Raw genomic sequence first — 21,592 nt, forward strand, 5'->3', positions numbered from 1 at the left:
TCACCCATTGCCTTGAAAAAGGACATACATTTGCTGAATTACGTTTTTGTGTTTTAGAACAGGTTCTACCACACTGGCATGGAAGAGACATGAACAAAAAATTGATTCAGGCTGAACAAAGATGGATACATTGCTTAGACACTCTACATCCCAGAGGTCTGAACGCTGAACTTGAATTGAATGTATTTTTGTGAAGAAAACTTGATGATTGCATCATAGTGAGCAATGACGTTCCTCTACTATGATTGGATGTGGCCTGTTTATAAGCTGATGTCTGCCGTAAAGATGGTCTCTGTTCCTTCTGTCTAAACAGGTTTTGAGACGATGGTCGTCCTGCTAGAAGGTTTGATTCTATGCCAACCCCAGATAAGTAATACAAGTATAGTTACAAGATATGGCTTTTAACATTATATTGTTTCCATATAGGAACTGATTTGACAAGAAAATTTGAATGAGAATATATGGAACAGTGCTATTTTTACATGGAATGTTCTACCTTTAAGGAATTAGATTTTCACTAACTGCAGCTCCTGATGAAGCAGTCTTTTCTGCGAAACATCGGCCGGTTGTCGAGCTGATTTAAGAATTGTAAACAGTGATTATACATACTGAGCTGTTTTGAGAATTGCAAACAGTGACTATACATGCAAGAATATATGCAAAAATTGTCTTTAAAGAAAAACAGATAAAAAAAGAAAAATTTGAAAAATTATGACCGCAAGTGATTAGAAGACCGGGCTGCCCCCGCTTTGAAAACACAGGGAGCACGCTGTCAGGCTTGATGATGCAGTTATATACTTAAAATTTAATATTTTTGGTGAGTGGCATTCCTATTTGAATGTTCATTTTAGTAGATATTTCCTTTTTGGTGAATCAGGACCAATAGTTACATGCAAAAGTTGCTATTTTAAAATATATTTGCTTACATACATTTTCCAACTTACGTATTTTGACAATTGCTAATAATCTAGTGTAAGTGATAATAAACATGTTCAGGGTGTAGTACTGATTGGGTGAGGAGTCTAGGTGAACTGGGGGGAGTTCAGGCTGAAGAACCAGGAAGACCTCAATGACCTGGAAAAGGAATGGGCAAACTGGTGAACTAATTAGTTAAACTGGTAATTTCATTTATACGAGTATGTTTTAAAAAAAACATCAATCTACATTTGAAAATACTGACTCGTGCAAGCGAGTTGTACTTTATTTTTGCAAGTAAAAAAAATGTGCATATATTTTAAAAATAGGGGTTAAAGTACATGCATTCAATGCATCGAAATGCGTGGTTTCAATGCATTGCATATAGCCATGCATTGGTCTGCATACACATTTACGTTTTAGGTAAAATATAAGTGTATTTTATAATATGCGCATATGTGATATGCACTTTATAAAATACTATGGTAAAACCGCACGTGGCCTCATACATATGTATATGCTGCCATGCGCAGTTGTTTCAAGTTACCCTCCCTGTTTAGTACAAATACATTATATCTTTTAATAGATTAATCCTCTGGTTTTGGCTATAATCACATCTTCAGTGGGGTCAGATGGCAGGACTTTAACCCCCAATATTTTACAACTTCTCAGTCTCAGAAAGAAATCAAGAAGGACTTTCTTCAACATCTGGCTCAGACCCTACACCAGTATTAGCCAAAATGCCAAGAAGAGATCACAAATGTAATGGGTGCAATTCACTAAGCTATATGCTAAAATGTTTTAGCATACACACAACAATCACATTTTGCATTGTTTATTACAAAATGACATACAGAGCACACAGTTGATTAAAAAAAAATTCCACAAAACTTTAGCATGTATGCTAGAAGGAAATAATGATTCAGCATTAATAGTTCTGTGTTCTATGGCTTTTAAGCTTGCCATTTAGTACATGCACAGTGTTGTTCTTCTCTCAGCTTTGCTTCCTCTAGTCAAAGAAATAAGAAATTGAAGCTAGCGCTCTGGACATAAGGAACAGCAACTGTAACTGGGTGTACAGGCTTAAATTTAGATTCAAAAGAAACTGATCTTGTGAAAGCTCTGTAATCGGTGTCTTATGCTTTTTGAACCCTGTCCTGTTTCCCTTCCTATTGTTTGATCTTTGTCTTTTGCTGTCTTTATGAGGATGTTTCTCTGGTCTCATGACAATCTGGGTACTTGGACATGCTAAGGGTATATGCATGCCGAGAGTGTGGTTATGAGATCAAGTGGTGAGGTCAGGGAGAGGGGTGCAATGAGTATGAAGGGATAGATCATGATAGTGAAGAAGAACGGTGAAGTGCTGGAGAGGGAGGAGATAGTGGAGGGAGACAAGAAGGAGAATTGTAATTAGGTCATGAAGGTAGAGAGTAGAGATCAGGGTTAAGGCCCAGTAGGCACAGGGAGAAGGGAAAGAAGGGAGCAGAAAAAGATAGGAGGTGGTGGAGGAGATAGAAGAAGGGTACAGGAGGAAATAGCAGAGAAGCAGGGAGGTCCTACTGAACTGATTAGCAATGCAAGGGCAGCAAGAGGAGCTGGAGGAGCCAGGCAAGATGCTAGTGGTGCCAAGGCAAGAACATATTTACAGATGCTCAATTATAGCAGTAAGGAGAACAATAGATACTAAATGTATTATAGACAATTACAAAAAACAAGAGAGAGCACTGCTGCATGCAAACAATCAAATAAACCAGGAGAATGTGCAGGATAAATTCAATGTCCACCCATAATTTTGAGTGAGGAAATGTATTCTTTTGAAATGGCAACTCCACAGTGTTATAACAGGATATAATTCAAAGCGGGTCCCCGACACGGACCCATGTTTCGCCATGAGGCTGCGTCGGGAGAGACAAACAGTACTTTATTTCTTCTGTAACCAGTTTCACATTCGGCGTCACTCCCAGTGGTTTATAGACAATTACAGCATCCTGTTCAATAAAGATTCAACAAGGAAGTCCCTAACTGGGAGAAGAAGTACATCTGAAAACTGATAACAGCACAAATGTGCAACTAAGACGTGATGCCCAGGAACATTAAGCAAATCAAACTTCTATACCATGTCTGCAAGTGCACAATCCAGAAGAAAGTAGCCAAGGTACAGCGACATCATAGCAAGAAAAGAGACAGTTGTGCTTGTCCTTATCAGCTGACCACAAGGAGGTAATGCATTGTGCCATCATGGAACTAGAAACCATCTTTGGCCTCTCAGAGACAGGGCTGTCCTTGGGAGTGGGGCAAAGAGGGGCAACCGCCCTGGGCTCTGCACCTTGGGGGGGCCCTGCACTGCTATGGTTGCTCAGCTGATCATAATGACCCCCGAGTTCATGCAGAACCTCTGAATTACATCTGTCTTAGGATGACCCAGTAGAGTGATCTTGTGCTCCTATCATGTGACAGGGGCCGACCAATGGCACCGGTAGCCCTTGTGACATAGTAAGGGCAAAGGCTATCGGTGCCATTTTGAATACTGGCAGCTGACAGCCCGAGTGCAGGAGATGGCTCCAGGACCCCCGCTGACCACCAGGGACTTTTGGCAAGTCTTGGGAGGTCAGGAGCCCCCCCCCCCCCAAGACTTGACAAAAGTCCCTGGTGGTCCAGCGGGGGTCCTGGAGCCATCTCCTGCACTCGGGCCGTCTGCTGCCAGTATTCAAAATGGTGCCGATAGCCTTTGCCCTTACTATGTCACAGGGGCTACCGGTGCCATTGGTCGGTAAGGTTAGCGCCAAAACCCACGTAAAAACCCACAGATGACTTACAGGCCGATACAGTAAGGAGCAGTAGGAAGAGCTGCGTTAGTGCCGGGCACACCCGCGTTTGCCGCACGCACAGTCCGGCTCACCTACCGCTCGATACTGTATTAAAATCGCATGCAAATGCAAGCCGCGTCCAAGAAGCTTCCGTGAAGCATTAGGCCCGCGCAAACCATTTTACTGTATAGGCGCTTTATACAGCACCTATACAGTATCCTGGGTGCGCTGGTACCTGTCATTTCAAATGACATTTGAAATGACAGGCACCAGGAAGTGGATCCCAACTTTAACCAAAGAAAACCTAAAAACCTAAAATCCCCTCCTCCCGAAGCGACTCGACATGTAAAATATGTGAATAAGTGTAACCAACTTACTTTTTGTTTCTTTTTCAGCCCTTTCAGCCTTCTCTGCCGTCCTCCGGAGGGGGCAGCCGGCGGGGGCAGCAAAGCGTACACCGTGACGTCATGCACTTCGCTGGCTAGAGCGCCCAAATTGACGGGCGCTCAAGCCAATGAAAGCACATGAACGCGCGTGCGTGACATCATGGCGTACGTCACGCAATCCCGTCCATGTGCTTTCATTGGCTTGAGTGCACGTGCACTACAGGCGTACGTTCGTCCGTCTTTGCCGGCGGGGGCCGCTGGAAGCCGATTTCGCCGCCGGCTGCCCCCTCCGGAGGACGGCAGAGAAGGCTGAAAGGGCTGAAAAAGAAACAAAAAGTAGGTTGGTTACACTTATTCACATATTTTACATGTCAGGTCACTTTGGGAGGAGGGGATTTTAGGTTTTACATATTTTACATGTCCAGTCGCTTCGGGAGGAGGGGATTTTAGGTTTTTAGGTTTTCTTTTGGGGGAAAGTTTGCCGTCTAACCTTACCCCTGCCTCTAACGCAGGGGTAGGCGGTAAATTAGCAGGTTAAACGTGCGGCTAAACTGCAGGTTAAAAAGGCGATAGTCGGGGCGCGCATTACTGAATGGGGGGGAATAGCTAATCCGATCGTTTACATCTCATATACATGCCGTGGGCGGAAAGGGGTACCCATTGATTTAAAGAAACGGTAAGGATGGGTTAAAAGGGATAGTGAATCGCAGGTTGGGCTAATGCGGCAAAATTGTGAGTAGAAAGCGGGTTAGAAGCAGGGTAACCGCAGACGCACTTTACTGTAGGGATGTGAATCGTGTCCTCGATCGTCTTAACGATCGATTTCGGCTGGGAGGGGGAGGGAATCGTATTGTTGCCGTTTGGGGGGGTAAAATATCGTGAAAAATCGTGAAAAATCGAAAAATCGCAAAACCGGCACATTAAAACCCCCTAAAACCCACCCCCGACCCTTTAAATTAAATCCCCCACCCTCCCGAACCCCCCCCCAAATGACTTAAATAACCTGCGGGTCCAGCGGCGGTCCGGAACGGCAGCGGTCCGGAACGGGCTCCTGCTCCTCAATCTTGTTGTCTTCAGCCGGCGCCATTTTCCAAAATGGCGGCGAAAAATGGCGGCGGCCATAGACGAACACGATTGGACGGCAGGAGGTCCTTCCGGACCCCCGCTGGACTTTTGGCAAGTCTCGTGGGGGTCAGGAGGCCCCCCACAAGCTGGCCAAAAGTTCCTGGAGGTCCAGCGGGGGTCAGGGAGCGATTTCCCGCCGCGAATCGTTTTCGTACGGAAAATGGCGCCGGCAGGAGATCGACTGCAGGAGGTCGTTCAGCGAGGGTTCCGGCGCCTCGCTGAACGACCTCCTGCAGTCGATCTCCTGCCGGCGCCATTTTCCGTACGAAAACGATTCGCGGCGGGAAATCGCTCCCTGACCCCCGCTGGACCTCCAGGAACTTTTGGCCAGCTTGTGGGGGGCCTCCTGACCCCCACGAGACTTGCCAAAAGTCCAGCGGGGGTCCGGAAGGACCTCCTGCCGTCCAATCGTGTTCGTCTATGGCCGCCGCCATTTTTCGCCGCCATTTTGGAAAATGGCGCCGGCTGAAGACAACAAGATTGAGGAGCAGGAGCCCGTTCCGGACCGCTGCCGTTCCGGACCGCCGCTGGACCCGCAGGTTATTTAACTCATTTGGGGGGGGTTCGGGAGGGTGGGGGATTTAATTTAAAGGGTCGGGGGTGGGTTTTAGGGGGTTTTAGTGTGCCGGCTCACGATTCTAACGATTTATAACGATAATTTTAATCGTCCTAAAACGATTCACATCCCTACTTTACTGTATCGGCCTGTTAGTGTGGCTTATTACATCGGCCCCCTTTATCTTTTGTCTCTGTCCTTCTACTGTTTCTGCTCTCCTCCAATCTTGCTACATCATTTCCTGCTGTAGTAGCCAAAATGCCTTCATTTTCCTCCAAAACTGCCTCTGGTCAGCAAGTGGAAATTATAGCATGTATAATCAGTGCTTAACATTTGTTCCGAAATGGAAGATAAGTTTTTTGTGTTAGTGAGCATTAGCTAAATAGCATGTGATTTAGAGGCTAGGGGATAACTATAGCATGCTCATTACACATTTCATCTGCATACTATTTTGCTCATTAGTATGCAAATAACTACTTTGCTTTAGTATTCCCACATTAAAATGTTAGTGGTTGATTTAGCATGCATGAAAAGCTTTTAGAGGTCAATATTCAATAGTGTGGTGAACACATAAATTAACCAGATACATTTATCTGGCTAACAGATATTCATCAGTGGCTTGCCCGCACCACTGAAAATAATATGGCAATCTCAAAATTAGTCTGATAAGATTTTCCATCTAACTTTAAAACTGCTTTCATGCCTTCCTAAAGTTAGCTGGCTAACTTAGTATCTGATTCACTAAGGGTTTTTCCCATAGATATAAAATGGGAGAAAAGTCTTAATGAATCTGGCTCTTAGCCAGATAACACTGAAAATTGGCGTTTATCTGGCCAGCTTAGCCAAATAAATGGATCCACCCAGGAATGTCCCCATCTTCGTCCCAAGATAGCCTGATAATGTTTTAGCTGAATTAAAAGTTACCCGGATCACTTGGGACCAGTTAGCATGGCAGGAATTTTAAATTCTGCCATTCATCCATCTAAGTCTGAACTTAGCTGGACAATTGGCGCCGACTATTGGGCTTTTATTGGCTATGACACTATTTACTGTGCAAGCTAAAACAGTTTGTTATTGGTGCTAAGGTATTTGGGGCTTTAGTGGCTCAGAACGATTATTGGGTTAATTTTCAATGGAGTGTATAATTGGCAATGTACATGTTCTTTTCAGCCTACACAAATCCAGCTGATTTTCAAACACAAGGAACCCAAATACATTTTGTCTGAATGTTGACTATGTGGCTAAAAATCTACTCGCTGATTTAGGGGAGCTGACTATTTTTATCTCAATAAAAGACCTAAGTCTTTGAAATTGTATTTCTATAGGCATAAGTTAGTATAGGAATTTATGCAGAGTAGCAGGTGGAAGTCCAGACAGGCATCTAACATTGGTCTTTTCAACTCTGTGATGCACCAAAGTTTATTACAGGATGTGTGGATACTTTATAAGGTAAGGAGAGTGTTATACGATATATATAAGATATCATTAGGTTCCTTACTAAAGTATAGCTTGGTGGCCAGACTGGGAAGGTAGAGTAACCATAGAGAAGCTTATCATCTATTTTACAGCACTCCCTCCCTTGTGAGCCTACTGCAGTGATTGCTGCTTGCTCCTATATATAACAAGGGTGGCCAACCCCGGTCCTCGAGAATCATAAACAGGCAAGATTTTCAGGATATCCACAATGAATGTTCATGAGATAGATTTGCATGCACTGCCTCCACTGCCTCCAGTCCTCTCAACTGACTTATTTTGGATCTTCTTAGAAGGATGTTTTTCCACCCTCACTTCCATTTTGAACATTGCGAGTGATTTTATCTTGTTTATCTGCTTATCTCCAACTGAGAGTTACAGCACCCACTTAACCAAACTCTGAAGAGAACTCAGACTCAGCCAGCATCTATAAGAAGTAAAAGGAGTAAGGAAGAGAAATGAAGTAGCATCTCTCAAGTGCTTAACTACTCTAAATACTTACTCGGTATTAGGGATGTGAATCATTTATCTGACGATTGAAAATATCGTCCGATATTTTCAAAATCGTCAGATATCGGGGGGTCCCCGATAGCGATAGGAAACCCCACGATTAATTTAGTGGGTTTTCTTATCATTATGGGGGGGGGGGGGCAGGAAGAAAGGACACAACCTAAAAACACAACCTGACCCTTTAAAATGAGTTTGTTAGTATCCCCCCACCCTCCGGACCCCCCCCCCCATAAAAAATGTTTAAATACCTGGTGGTCTAGCAGGGGTCCCGGGAGCATTCTCCCACACTCATACTGTCGGCTGCCACTAATCAAAAGCGCCGATGGCCCTTTGCTCTTACCATGTGACAGGGGCTATCGGTGCCATTGGTCGGCCCCTGTCACATGGTAGGTGCACTGGAAGGCCCGCGCCATTTTTAAAGATGGTGCCAGCCATCCATTGCTCCTACCATGTGACAGGGACTGGCCAATGGCACGGATACCCTGTCACATGCTAAGGGCAAAGGGCCATCGGCGCCATTTTGTTTACTGGCAGCCGACAGCCCGAGCACAGGAGAATTCTCCCGGGACCCCCGCTGGACCACCAGGTATTTAAAATTTGGGGGGGGGGGGGGGTTCCAGAGGGTGGGGGGATACTAACAAACTCATTTTAAAGAGTCGGCTGTATTTTTTGGTTATCGGCTCGGGCGCAGCCGATAAAAAAAAAAAAAAAAAAAAAAAAAAAAAAAAACCCAATCGGACTGCAAGATAAAAATTTCACGATGTGAATCAGAACCGGAATCCGAACCGATACCGGTTCCGATTCACATCTCTACTCGGTATCCAAAGACTGGAGTGAAGAGGTATCTTTCAGGTATATCAGGAGTAAAGTGTTGATACCAGGGTGTCTGAGTCAGCTAACCCGCTAGTGTGGACATCCCAGGAAAGAACCTCAGCTACCATCAGAGTAGAGCAGGACGGTTTCATTATTGAAGAAATTCATAGTCACAGATTTTACCACAAGTCACTTTGTTCTCTGGATGTTGCAAAAAGGCAAGAATATTGTAAGAAATATCATGTTTCACTTTTAAATAAGCCTTTCAGTAAAGTTGTGCTGGAACAGCAGACTGTTCCCAGCACGATAATTACCAGTGCCTATAGAGAAGTTGAAAATAGCATCCAGAGCCTAGTATGTTATCGTCCCTCTCCCCCCCCCCCCCCCCCCCCCCCCCAACTGTATATATTGGAGTTACATAACAAGAAGGTAACGTGTTGGAAAAAGTTAAAGTATCTACCCTATGGACTCCTCAAGAAAGATCTCAATCTGGGGGTTACATAATACAACACAACTCTTCCCAGCCACATCTTATGGCCCTAGCACCCCACCCCCTAATTCACTGTTTCCCCACCCTGCTTTCCCCATGCCCACATTCCTTTTCCTCCTAGACAGCAGAAAGAGGCCAAGCCAGCCCGTGTTTGGCCTTTATGAGGCCCCCAGAACATCCTGACCCTGTCTGCCCCAGCCCCTAATGTGACTCTTGGTCACCACGGCAGCTCAATCACTGCTGACCTCACATTATGGGCCTTGGTTCAGGGTCAGAGATTGGGGCACTATTTTAGCATGCTCAGAGGAAAGGATGCTAGGACATGGGGTGGCAGGCAGGTTGTGCCCTTCACAGTGATAAAGTTTAGCAACTCAGGATCTTGGCTGCAAAAGGAGTAGAGAATGAATATTATTATTATTATTATTATTATTATTATTATTAATCCTAGAACACCTGCTCTAGCATGCTTGTCTGAACATATGCTTATTATAAATTTTACTACAACTATAGCGTGGTAAATTTAGGCACTTGAAATAAAGATTGCATTTTTAACAGTACCGATTGTGTGCAGTGACTGAGATTTTTACAGATATACTTGTTTAATGCAGTTTTGAGTGGAAGAGACTTAACTGAGGTGATGGTGCATCCATTTTGGCACATGTGGGAGATTTTACCTGAGCAAATGTCTAATATTTAGTGCATACAAGTGAGAAAATCTTCAGTTTTAGAAAACATTTTTTCTTTACATGCCTTAATATATTACTCTTGTTCTTTGTCAATAACCACCATAACAATACGGTCAAATTGTACTTAAATTCTTCATCTTTTAGTGTATGATACTTACTGTATAAGAAACTGAATCAAAAGATGTTAAGTAATCGTTAAGTCAACCACCTGTGAGGATCATTAGCAAACAGATGGTGCAGGAGAAAATTAGACAAAATGTAGAAATCATAGAATAATCCTGGCAAATGTTCACAGATGTTAATTATGCAATACTTGTGACCACCTACTATTTGCACATTCAGTTTCATTGTGCCGTCTGTTGCAAATGACATTATCAGTTTGTAAAGTACCTTTATGACAAGCAATATGTAGAAGCAGCATACTGTTCTTATGACATAAAGTATATCACTTTGTCCAAAAAGTCAATATTTTTATTTTCATAATAACTAATGTTGCCCTTGCTAGATTTTAATATATGTAACCCCCTGGGCTACTGTCCCTTCATAGGACCCCAAAGACTGCAACTCAAGTTGTGGGCTTAAGTGTGTAACATTCCTTTCCTGATGTTAAGCCTCTATGAAAGTCTTCTAGGCCCTAAGCACTGTTCCACAATTAAGTCAATATTTTAAGTCTCAGTACTAATTACACTGGAAGCAAGTGATGATTTCCAGCTCAGCTTTTACTGATCAAAGATGGAAATTTGATATAAATATTTACAAACCATTTTACAGCTTTGGATCTTCTAATAAATTTGTGACTTTACACTTCTAGTTAATTTATTCTATGACTGATGTCAACTTGTTTTCTTATCCCTGATCCATTCCAATTAATAGGGTAGTTTTTGAGCTTTCTCCCAGGATTGGTGGATGGGATGTTAACACAATTTAGCTGTTCTAGTTTATAGTCCCAAGTCTTATACCTTTAGTCCAGTCCTTCACCACAAAGCTCTTTCGCCTTCTCCTTTTGACCCTGTTGATACCGGATAGTATTTCATCACTGCTTTCTTCAACATCCCAATAATGTAGATGTGGTTGTTCTGCCTCCACAGCATATTTCAACATATGTTTTTTTTATTATGCTGCCACCTGCATCAATTTATGTCATTGCTTAGCTTAGATTCTCGTCTTGTTGTAGATCTAACCTTCCTTATTGGTTTTAGTTTAAATGTTGCTGAGCTTATGATTATGTTTGCTGCCCCCCCACCACCACTACCAATCTGTGATCTCGTGATTCTTCTATTGTTCTTTTGCCCTTTGGATACCCTGAGAGACCTTACCTCCTGCTGAAAGTTCAAGTTGGAACTGGCTCTTGACCAGCTTGCAGCTCTTCTGAATTCCTCTGCAGGTTCTTGGAAGCATCGCTCTTTTCATCTTACTTCTTTGCCAATCACTGCTAACTTCTGCTCTTTACCAGTAGTTACAGCTTTCTCTTTGGCTGCAGAATGAAAATACAAACAAAAAACAAACTTTGAAATGTTTGTATGCTAATGCCAGAAGTCTAAGAAGTAAGATGGGAGAATTAGAATGTATAGCAATGAATGATGACATAGACTTAATTGGCATCTCAGAGACATGGTGGAAGGAGGACAACCAATGGGACAATGCTATACTGAGGTACAAATTATATCGCAATGACAGAGAGGAGCACCCGGGAGGTGGTGTTACGCTTTATGTCCGGGATGGCACAAAGTCCAACAGGATAAACATCCTGCACGAGACTAAATGCATAATTGAATCTTTATGGGTAGAAATCCCTTGTGTGTCGGGGAAGACTAAAGTGATAGGAGTATACTACCGTCCACCTGGTCAAGATGGTGAGATTGATAGTGAAATGCTAAGAGAAATTAGGAAAGCTAACCAAATTGGTAGTGTGGTAATAATGAGAGACTTCAATTACCCCAGTATTGACTGGGTAAATGTATCATCGGGACATGCTAGAGAGATAAAGTTCCTGGATTTAATAAATGATAGCTTTATGGAGCAATTGGATCAGGAACTGACAAGAGAGGGAGCAATTTTAGATCTAATTCTCAGTGGAGAACAGGATTGGGTGAGAGAGGGAAAGGGAAACTTTGATAAAATGAGAAAAATAGTTAGAAAAAAACTAAAAGGAGCAGCTACAAAAGTAAAAAGTGTGCAAGAGGCGTGGTCATTGTTAAAAAATACCATCCTAGAAGCACAATCCAGATGTATTCCATACATTAAGAAAGGTGGAAAGAAGGCAAAACAATTACCGGCATGGTTAAAAGGGGAGGTGAAAGAAGCTATTTTAGCCAAAAGATCTTCATTCAAAAATTGGAAGAAGGATCCAACAGAAGAAAATAGGATAATGCATAAACGTTGGCAAGATAAATGTAAGACATTGATAAGACAGGCTAAGAGAGAATTTGAAAAGAAGTTTGCTGTAGAGGCAAAAACTCACAGTAAAAACCTTTTTAGATATATCCGAAGCAGAAAACCTGTGAGGGAGTCAGTTGGACCGTTAGATGATCGAGGGGTTAAAGGGGCACTTAGAGAAGATAAGGCCATCGCGGAAAGAATAAATGATTTCTTTTCTTCGGTGTTTACTGGAGAGGATGTTGAGCAGGTACCCGTACTAGAGAAGGTTTTCATGGGTAATGATTCAGATGGACTGAACCAAATCACGGTGAACCTAGAAAATGTGGTAGACCTGATTGACAAACTTAACAGTAGTAAATCAACTGGACCGGATGGTATACACCCCAGAGTACTGAAGGAACCAAAAAATGAAATTTCAGACCTATTGGTAGAAATTTATAACCTGTCATTAAAATCATCCATTGTACCTGAAGACTGGAGGATAGCAAATGTAACCCCCATATTTAAAAAGGGCTCCAGGGGCGATCCGGGAAACTACAGACCAGTTAGCCTGACTTCAGTGCCAGGAAAAAAAGTGGTAAGTATTCTAAACATCAAAAACACAGAACATATAGAAAGACATGGTTTAATGGAACAAAGTCAGCATGGCTTTCCCAAGGCAAGTCTTGCCTCGCAAATACGCTTCACTTTTTTGAAGGAGTTAATAAACATGTGGATAAAGGTGAACCTGTAGATGTACTTGGATTTTCAGAAGGCATTTGACAAAGTTCCTCATGAGAGGCTTCTAGGAAAAATAAAAAGTCATGGGATAGGTGGCAATGTCCTTTCGTGGATTACAAACTGGCTAAAAGACAGAAAACAGAGAGTAGGATTAAATGGACAATTTTCTCAGTGGAAGGGTGTGGGCAGTGGAGTGCCTCAGGGATCTGTATTGGGACCCTTACTTTTCAATATGTTTATAAATGATCTGGAAAGAAATACGACAAGTGAGGTAATCAAATTTGCAGATGATACAAAATTGTTCAGAGTAGTTAAATCACTAGCAGATTGTGATAAATTGCAGGAAGACCTTGTGAGGCTGGAAAATTGGGCATCAAAACTGAAGATGATATTTAATGTGGACAAGTGCAAGGTGATACATATAGGGAAAAATAGCCCATGCTATAGTTACACAATGTTAGGTTCCATATTAGGTGCTACTACCCAAGAAAGAGATCTAGGCGTCATAGTGGACAACACATTGAAATCATCAGTTCAGTGTGCTGCGGCAGTCAAAAAAGCAAACAGAATGTTGGGAATTATTAGAAAGAGAATGGTGAATAAAACTGAAAATGTCATAATGCCTCTGTATCGCTCCATAGTGAGACCGCACCTTGAATACTGTGTACAATTCTGGTCGCCGCATCTAAAAAAAGATATAATTGCGATGGAGAAGGTACAGAGAAGGGCGACCAAATGATAAAGGGAATGGAACAGCTCCTCTATGAGGAAAGACTAAAGAGGTTAGAACTTTTCAGCTTGGAGAAGAGACGGCTGAGGGGGGATATGATAGAGGTGTTTAAAATCATGAGGGGTCTAGAACGGGTAAATGTGAATTTGTTTTTTACTCTTTTGGATAATAGAAAAACTAGGGGGCACTCCATGAAGTTAGCATGTGGCACATTTAAAACTAATCAATGAAAGTTCTTCTTTACTCAACGCACAATTAAACTCTGGAATTTGTTGCCAGAAGATGTGGTTAGTGCAGTTAGTATAGCTGTGTTTAAAAAAGGATTGGATAAGTTCTTGGAGAAGTCCATTATCTGCTATTAATTAAGTTGACTTAGATAATAACCACCGCTATTACTAGCAACAGCAACATGGAATACACTTAGTTTTTGGGTACTTGCCAGGTTCTTATGGCCTGGATTGGCCACTGTTGGAAACAGGATGCTGGGCTTGATGGACCCTTGGTCTGACCCAGTATGGCATGTTCTTATATTCTTCTTAACGTTCTTATGCAGTTGTCTGCCTTTGACTGAGCTCCAGAGTTTCTCATTACAGCTGTATCAGGTCTGCTTCTGTGCAGCTATCTTCAATACCGTACCATTCACAGTGAATCTTAAACTGTTTATCATTCAATAAATGTTTTGGTATTAAGATCTAAGTTCTCTCTTACTTTTGTAAGCTGAAAAAGAAAGAGATTTAACTTTCTGTAAAGGCTCTCAAGCAAGGTTATTTGGGAGCTGAGAAGAGAACAGTTGTCATCAGATGGGTGTTACAGATCTTCTTCACAGTCTCCACCTCCCCAGAAATGAATACAAATTCATTCCTCTATTAGACAGTAGTCCATTATTTCCCTCTGGATGAGAGACACCACTCCTTCTAAATGGATTGCATTGAGCCCCTGGGCCATAGGGTACTCAGGAAAGGTGTAAAACTAAACCATGGAAAAAGGAAACTAAAAGTAGAGAGAGAGGAAGAGTGGAACAACTTCCTTCTCCAAAACCTAAAAGGTTCCAAGGGCATCTTATGGGTAGCCAAAGGCACCCTTTCTCCTTTTCCACATTTAGGTCTCTATTCTGGAGGCTCAAAGGTCCTTTCCTAGAAAAAACAGCAAATTGGAGCCTGACATGCTGCCTCTGCAAGGGATAACTAAAACATCCACACCCTGAAAAGATGACATGGGTTTATATACTCTGGGGACTCTACCATATAGTCTCCCTCATGGGGAAGCTAAAACCCATAATACTACTATTCCTATTTTCCATATGCTTATAAGGCATTTCTCTATAGAAACCCATAGGGTTCTGCAAAGGCCCATATCTCACCTGTTAAACTCTTAAAGATCTGAGGGTTGATTCACCTAGTTTGAGACTGAAAAAAGGGAATGTGATAAACAGTTATGAAGCACAGTAGCCCCCAGTTGGTGTGCGATTTGGCATTGATGCTCTTTCCTTTGGAGGAAAAACATGGTTTCTAGGCCCTACTGTTGGTTGCTTTATATCTTAACAGTGCATTTGTTTTTAACAAATTGAACATCCAAACCAAGAAAGGCCATTTTTGGTTAGTTATGAACTGAAAATGGCCATGCATAAAAATACCTGAAAATTTTGGGGTGTTTTTATTTTGATCAAAAAAGGGGTCTCCTCAAGGACCTCCAACCCACATCCTGCCCCATAGAGACAACATTGGCTCCTACGTCTACCTGTTTGGGCTGAGCCAGGGCATCCCCAGATCTCTACAATCCCTCCCCTCCTCCCATACAGACAAGCCCAGAGACTGGGCCTATCAGTTGGGTTGAGTCAGGCCTAACCAGGGTCTCCCGAGGCCCCTCTGAACCCCAATCCCACCATGTAAAACATTGCTGGGGCTGGGACAGGGGATTTGAGGGGCTGCCTCATCCAAGGAGGTAAGCTCAGACAGACTCCAGCTCCAGTATTATCTTTGTGGGGTAGAACGAGAGTTTGAGGGACTTAGGAGACCCATTTTCTTTCCTTTTTTGTTTTGGGGGGGTTGATTATTTCATATTTCTTTCAGTTCTTCCTTATCGCATTCCTCTCCTCCCTAGATTACTCCAATAACTATTTTTCTGCAGGAAAGTTTAGAAAATGGGATAATCCAACTTTTACTCTTAACTTGGTAGGCATTAAGTATAAGTACAGGCTAAGTATGTTTTTGTGAGGCTATGGGCCTACAATCATTACAAAAGTTGAATGAATTCGAAAATAATACTGGTTAAGTAGAGGCTGCATAGGAGATTTAAAATCAGTGAATTGGGCAATAATGAGCATATAAAGAAGAAATTTAGAGCCAACCTGGCTCCAAGCGATAGAATGTATTATCACACTCATAAAATGTAGAAACATAGATGTTGGCAGAAAAGAACCATTTGGTCATGAACCTCCAGTCCTGCTCCTTAGCAATATTTAACAGCAACACTCTCTGCTTTTCAACTCATAAATCTCCACTCTCCAAACTCTGTAATACTTAGGAATCACTGAAAACTCTTTTCTTTCTCTTACTTCTCCTCTGCCACTCCCCTGGAGCCTTGTAGAAGCACTAAAGAAACCCCAGAAAGCCCAATTCCACAGGGGGAATCACCTCCCACCAGCTCAAAATGTTTACTTTCACTTCATTTAACTTTTCATGACCTTTCTCAGATTGAAAATTCAATACCTTGACAAAAACTCCTTTCTAGAGAACCCAAAGCAGGGTCACATAATGACACCTTGACCTTGAGGTTTTTATTCTATGAAAAATGTTACTTTCTGGTATTTTAATGAAGTTTTGATATTTGAATGTTTGTATCATATCTTTTTCCCTTCTTTTTTCTAGAGAGTGCATCTTGAATATACAGTATAGCCTCTCTATGAATAATTTGTAGTATAGTACACACAGAGGTTCATATTCAAAAGCATTTAGACAGATAACTCAGAAGTTATCTGGCTAAATGAACATTTGGACACTTAGGGCTAGATTCATCAAACTATCGCATGCGATAGGAAGTGGGGCGTGTTTTATGGTAATAGCTTATTTATCACAAAGTGTGCTATCTTAGTGTTTCGCATAGGTATTACTACAGAGTGCAATAACTTTTTTGCACTTTGCAGTAAGTGCCACAATTGTTGTAATGAGAGAGAGAGCACCTAACTATAAGGCCCTCATAGTAGTTAGGTATTTATACCTCTATAGGAGGCTCACCTAGTTACTGGAGGTGAGGTTTAGGGATTTGTGTACGTCTCATTCTGAATGTCAAAGTGGCCCCTAACCCCTACACTAATACCTAAACCTCACCTCCAGTAACTAGGTGAGCCTCCTATAGAGGTATAAATTCCTAACTACTATGAGGGCCTTATAGTTAGGTGCTCTTTTTCTCTCTCTCTCTCTCTCTCAAAAATGCTATGTGTGAAAAATCACAAAGTGTGATAAAGCCATGTCACACAGCTTAATGAAAAAGGTGTAGTTATTTGCTGCATTTAAACTGTGCGATATGGCTTCGCAAGTTGCAAAGCCAGCCCACTTGGCCAGAAACTCAACCCTTTTTTTAATTAGTATCGCACCATGCGTTATGGTGCTTTTTGCATGCGTTAAGGCATTTTTTGCATGCAAAAAGTCGATAACGCGGCTTGGAAAATAACCCCCTTAGCGGCTATCATTTTATACGGCAAAACTTTAGCCAGATAACTTATGGATGTTACAGGGGTGTTTCGGGGAGGAGTTACATTAGCCAGCTAAGATATCCAGCTAACTCCGACATTCAGAGCTGTCCTAAAGTTATCCGGATAAAGTTAGCTGGCCACCTTTAAGATAGTTGGCTATATTCAATAATGCAGCTGCACTGTTGAATATATCTCCAAAGTTAGCCAGATGCTAACAGGATCATTCTTTATTGTGCAATGGACCATTATCGTGTGCGTTCAGCCATTATCGCATGTGATAAAGCCCTACCCAGTCTAGGGATGTGAATCGTTTTAGGACGATTAAAATTATCGTCCGATAATTTTAATATCGTCTTAAACCGTTATGGAACACAATACAATAGAGATTCTAACGATTTATCGTTATAAATCGTTAGAATCGTGAGCCGGCACACTAAAACCCCCTAAAACCCACCCCCGACCCTTTAAATTAAATCCCCCACCCTCCCGAACCCCCCCCCCAAATGACTTAAATAACCTGCGGGTCCAGCGGCGGTCCGGAACGGCAGCGGTCCGGAACGGGCTCCTGCTACTGAATCTTGTTGCCTTCGGCCGGCGCCATTTTCCAAAATGGCGCCGAAAAATGGCAGCGGCCATAGACGAACACGATTGGACGGCAGGAGGTCCTTCCGGACCCCCGCTGGACTTTTGGCAAGTCTTGTGGGGGTCAGGAGGCCCCCCCCAAGCTGGCCAAAAGTTCCTGGAGGTCCAGCGGGGGTCAGGGAGCGATTTCCCGCCGCGAATCGTTTTCGTACGGAAAATGGCGCCGGCAGGAGATCGACTGCAGGAGGTCGTTCAGCGAGGGTTCCGGCGCCTCGCTGAACGACCTCTTGCAGTCGATCTCCTGCCGGCGCCATTTTCCGTACGAAAACGATTCGCGGCGGGAAATCGCTCCCTGACCCCCGCTGGACCTCCAGGAACTTTTGGCCAGCTTGGGGGGGGCCTCCTGACCCCCACAAGACTTGCCAAAAGTCTAGCGGGGGTCCGGAAGGACCTCCTGCCGTCCAATCGTGTTCGTCTATGGCCGCCGCCATTTTTCGGCGCCATTTTGGAAAATGGCGCCGGCCGAAGACAAGAAGATTCAGTAGCAGGAGCCCATTCCGGACCGCTGCCGTTCCGGACCGCCGCTGGACCCGCAGGTTATTTAAGTCATTTGGGGGGGGGTTCGGGAGGGTGGGGGATTTAATTTAAAGGGTCGGGGTTGGGTTTTAGGGGGTTTTAATGTGCCGGTTTTGCGATTTTACGTTTTTTCGATTTTTCACGATTTTTCACGATATTTTACCCCCCCAAACGGCAACAATACGATTCCCTCCCCCTCCCAGCCGAAATCGATCGTTAAGAAGATCGAGGACACGATTCACATCTCTACTACCCACATATGATACCAGCTGCATTGCGGCAGCAAAATGCTAATTATGAGAAGGGGAGGAGGGTGGGCGGGGTTTGGGTAGTGTTAGGACCTGGTAGTGCTATGGCCGATAATGTTTTACACATTATCATCAGCAGTACCGTGGGAAATAACACCAACTTTTAACATGATGCTATGGGGGCGATAGTGTGTGGTGTGGTCGCACCACAGCAGGCAAAACCTCACCACTGCAATGCGGCTAGTTGCACACTATCGCCCCCCGCCCCTTTTCTGGCCATGGCATATCATTCTGCTATATTTATAGCAGAACGATGAATCTAGGCCTAATTTTGCTGTCTGCATAGTGAGTGAATATGGACCTCTTAAAGACCTAACCAATTATCAAATAAAGTGATAAAATATATTAAACATGACACCTAGATCTTTACTCATGATTCAACCAATAGTAGAAATGAGTTACTCATACACTTGTGAGTACAAGGTAAAGATCACCATAACCAGGTTATAAACATTGGGGGAGGTGGGAAAAAGAGTTAGAGAATGGTGGGCTGAGGTTGAAGAGGAGACAGAGGTTCTGATGAGGGAAGAGGAGAAAAAGAGGAGAGAGACTGGTGGGGTTGGGGAACAAAGGGAGAGAGAGACTGGAGGAAGGAAGGGAAAGAGAGAGAGATTGCTGGAGTGTGGAAGAAGGAGATTTGATAAAGACTTCAAACCTTTTATGAGTTCAGCTAATAAGAAAATAGAATTGGCTGGTGAAAACTTCTATTTTGTGTTTTAAAATTGGAAAACAAATGAAAATATAGTATTGGATACAACAATCCTGGTTGTATCACCATAAACAAAACTAATTAAAATTGGAGGTAAGGGGAGTGGGGCAACCACTTGCATGGATTGAAGTGGGGATAGCCTAAAAAGCTTGCTCATCACTGATTTAATGAGTCCAAAGAATTAGCTTTACCATAGCATAATGTACAACTTTTCAGAGTTTGTGTATGCCATTTATGGGGATTCATTGTTTTTACAGAGTATATTTGTTCAAGTAACTTGACAAGTAATATGGCCATCATGTTTGTGGTATTTACTGCTAATTTTACTTCTCTTAAAATTTATGCTTAACTAAGTTGCTTTGCAAACATTTTTGCAAATTCAAAGTGATTTAGTTTCTGCAAGAAACAGAGAATATGAGAGCAGATAAAGACCATAAGGTCCATTTAGTCAGGCCATATTATATACTTATTGTTTTTTCTATGATTTCTTTAACGTTTCTATTACATGAAGCATCACTGCATACATATTTCAGCTTCATTTAAAGTGCCAAATTATATGCTTTGAAATTAATTCTGATATGTAATAGTGTTACTAGTATTAATTATTCATTTTATTGTTCTTTGTAGACTGGATAAAGCAATTCAGAAAAGTCATAAAGAAGCTGTAAACATTCTGGGGATATTAGAATTATGTTACAGAAGAACAAATAAATAGGTAATTGAAATGAAAATTTACATACTAATGAGAACACAATATTTTCAAAGCTTGCAAACATTAAAGTATAAAAAATGATTAGACATCCATGTATAATATGCAACATTTATTACAAAGGCTAGGAAAGGCTGGCAATTTTTCCTGATATTCCTAGAAGCTATCCGCATAGGCATAGATTGTAAGAGAAAAAGCAAAGGGTTTTGGCATTGGGAGCCTCTTTTTTTGTTAAGGTTCCCATGCAAATACTATGTTAAATTAGGAGATGCAAAATTTCTTTTTTATGAATCAGAGCAACTTGAGAGATTTCTCCAGGCTAGAATCACTATGCCTTGAAAAAATATAGGACTGAAGCCTTTATAAACATATATATAGAGAGAGAGAGAGAGAGAAATTGTCAAAACCAAAAAAGTCAACCTCCCACACTTTATAAATAAATAATACTAAACTGTTTTAGAGAATAACTTATAAGATATATTTTTCAAAATTACAAAAGATTTATTTTGCATCAATTTCACATATCAGCACATTAACCTAATAAATTTTAAATACTACAAATTTCACAAAACAAAAATGTCAGACCATTCACTCCCTTACTCACACGCTGTTATAAAAAAGTATTTAAATGAATCCTTATGTATAGCTATTATAACAATATATTAAACAATTCAAAGGGCAAGCAGCAGAACTATAATTCAATATTCCTAAGATTCCGTTTAAACAGTTTGTTTCCAAATGTTACTCGTGATTACTCAATTAAAGTTTGTCAAGAGTTTCAGCAAATGTTTCAGACAGGCGCCACCGCAAGCAGCACCCCCCCCAGGCCTGCGATCGGACCCCCCGGACCCGCCCAGCGCCAGCCTGCAGCCAATCGACGCGCACCTACCACCGAGTGACGACGTGGGACAGGACTTTAAATCTAAGCGCTGGTGAGCTTGCCGCCCCTTCTGCGTCTGAACCGCCGCCACTCCAGCTCCCGACCCGCCGCCATTCCAGCACCTGAGTCACGCACAAGGAGGCCCCAACACCGTCGCTTTCATGAGGCTGGGATCCAGCCCTTCAGACAGGCACCACCGCAAGCAGCACCCCCCCCAGGCCTGCGATCGGACCCCCTGGACCCGCCCAGCGCCAGCCTGCAGCCAATCAACGCGCACCTACCACCGAGTGACGACGTGGGACAGGACTTTAAATCTAAGCGCTGGTGAGCTTGCTGCCCCTTCTGCGTCTGAACCGCCGCCACTCCAGCTCCCGAACCTGCCGCCATTCCAGCACCTGAGTCACACACAAGGAGGCCCCAACACCATCGCTTCCACGAGGCCAGGATCCAGCCCTTCAGACAGGCACCACCGCAAGCAGCACCTCCAGCAACCCCCCCAGACCTGTGATAGGTCCCCCCGGGACCCGCCCAGTGCCAGCCTGCAGCC

General features: G+C 42.8%; 1 long non-coding RNA gene across 1 annotated transcript in view; it reads right to left on the reverse strand.

Annotated features, from left to right (window-relative positions):
• LOC115096256 overlaps window positions 1–21,273 on the reverse strand; it is a 53,440-nt gene extending 32,167 nt beyond the window's left edge. The window contains exons 1-2 of the long non-coding RNA XR_003858000.1: window positions 21,055–21,273; window positions 11,078–11,235 (exon numbers count right to left, since the gene is read on the reverse strand). This is a non-coding gene — a long non-coding RNA (uncharacterized LOC115096256). The remainder of the gene's footprint in view (window positions 1–11,077; window positions 11,236–21,054) is intronic.
• Between the last annotated feature and the right edge of the window lie 319 nt (window positions 21,274–21,592).

The sequence above is a fragment of the Rhinatrema bivittatum genome, chromosome 7, assembly GCF_901001135.1.
Source record: "Rhinatrema bivittatum chromosome 7, aRhiBiv1.1, whole genome shotgun sequence".
In the NCBI taxonomy this organism is placed as follows: Eukaryota; Metazoa; Chordata; class Amphibia; order Gymnophiona; family Rhinatrematidae; genus Rhinatrema; species Rhinatrema bivittatum.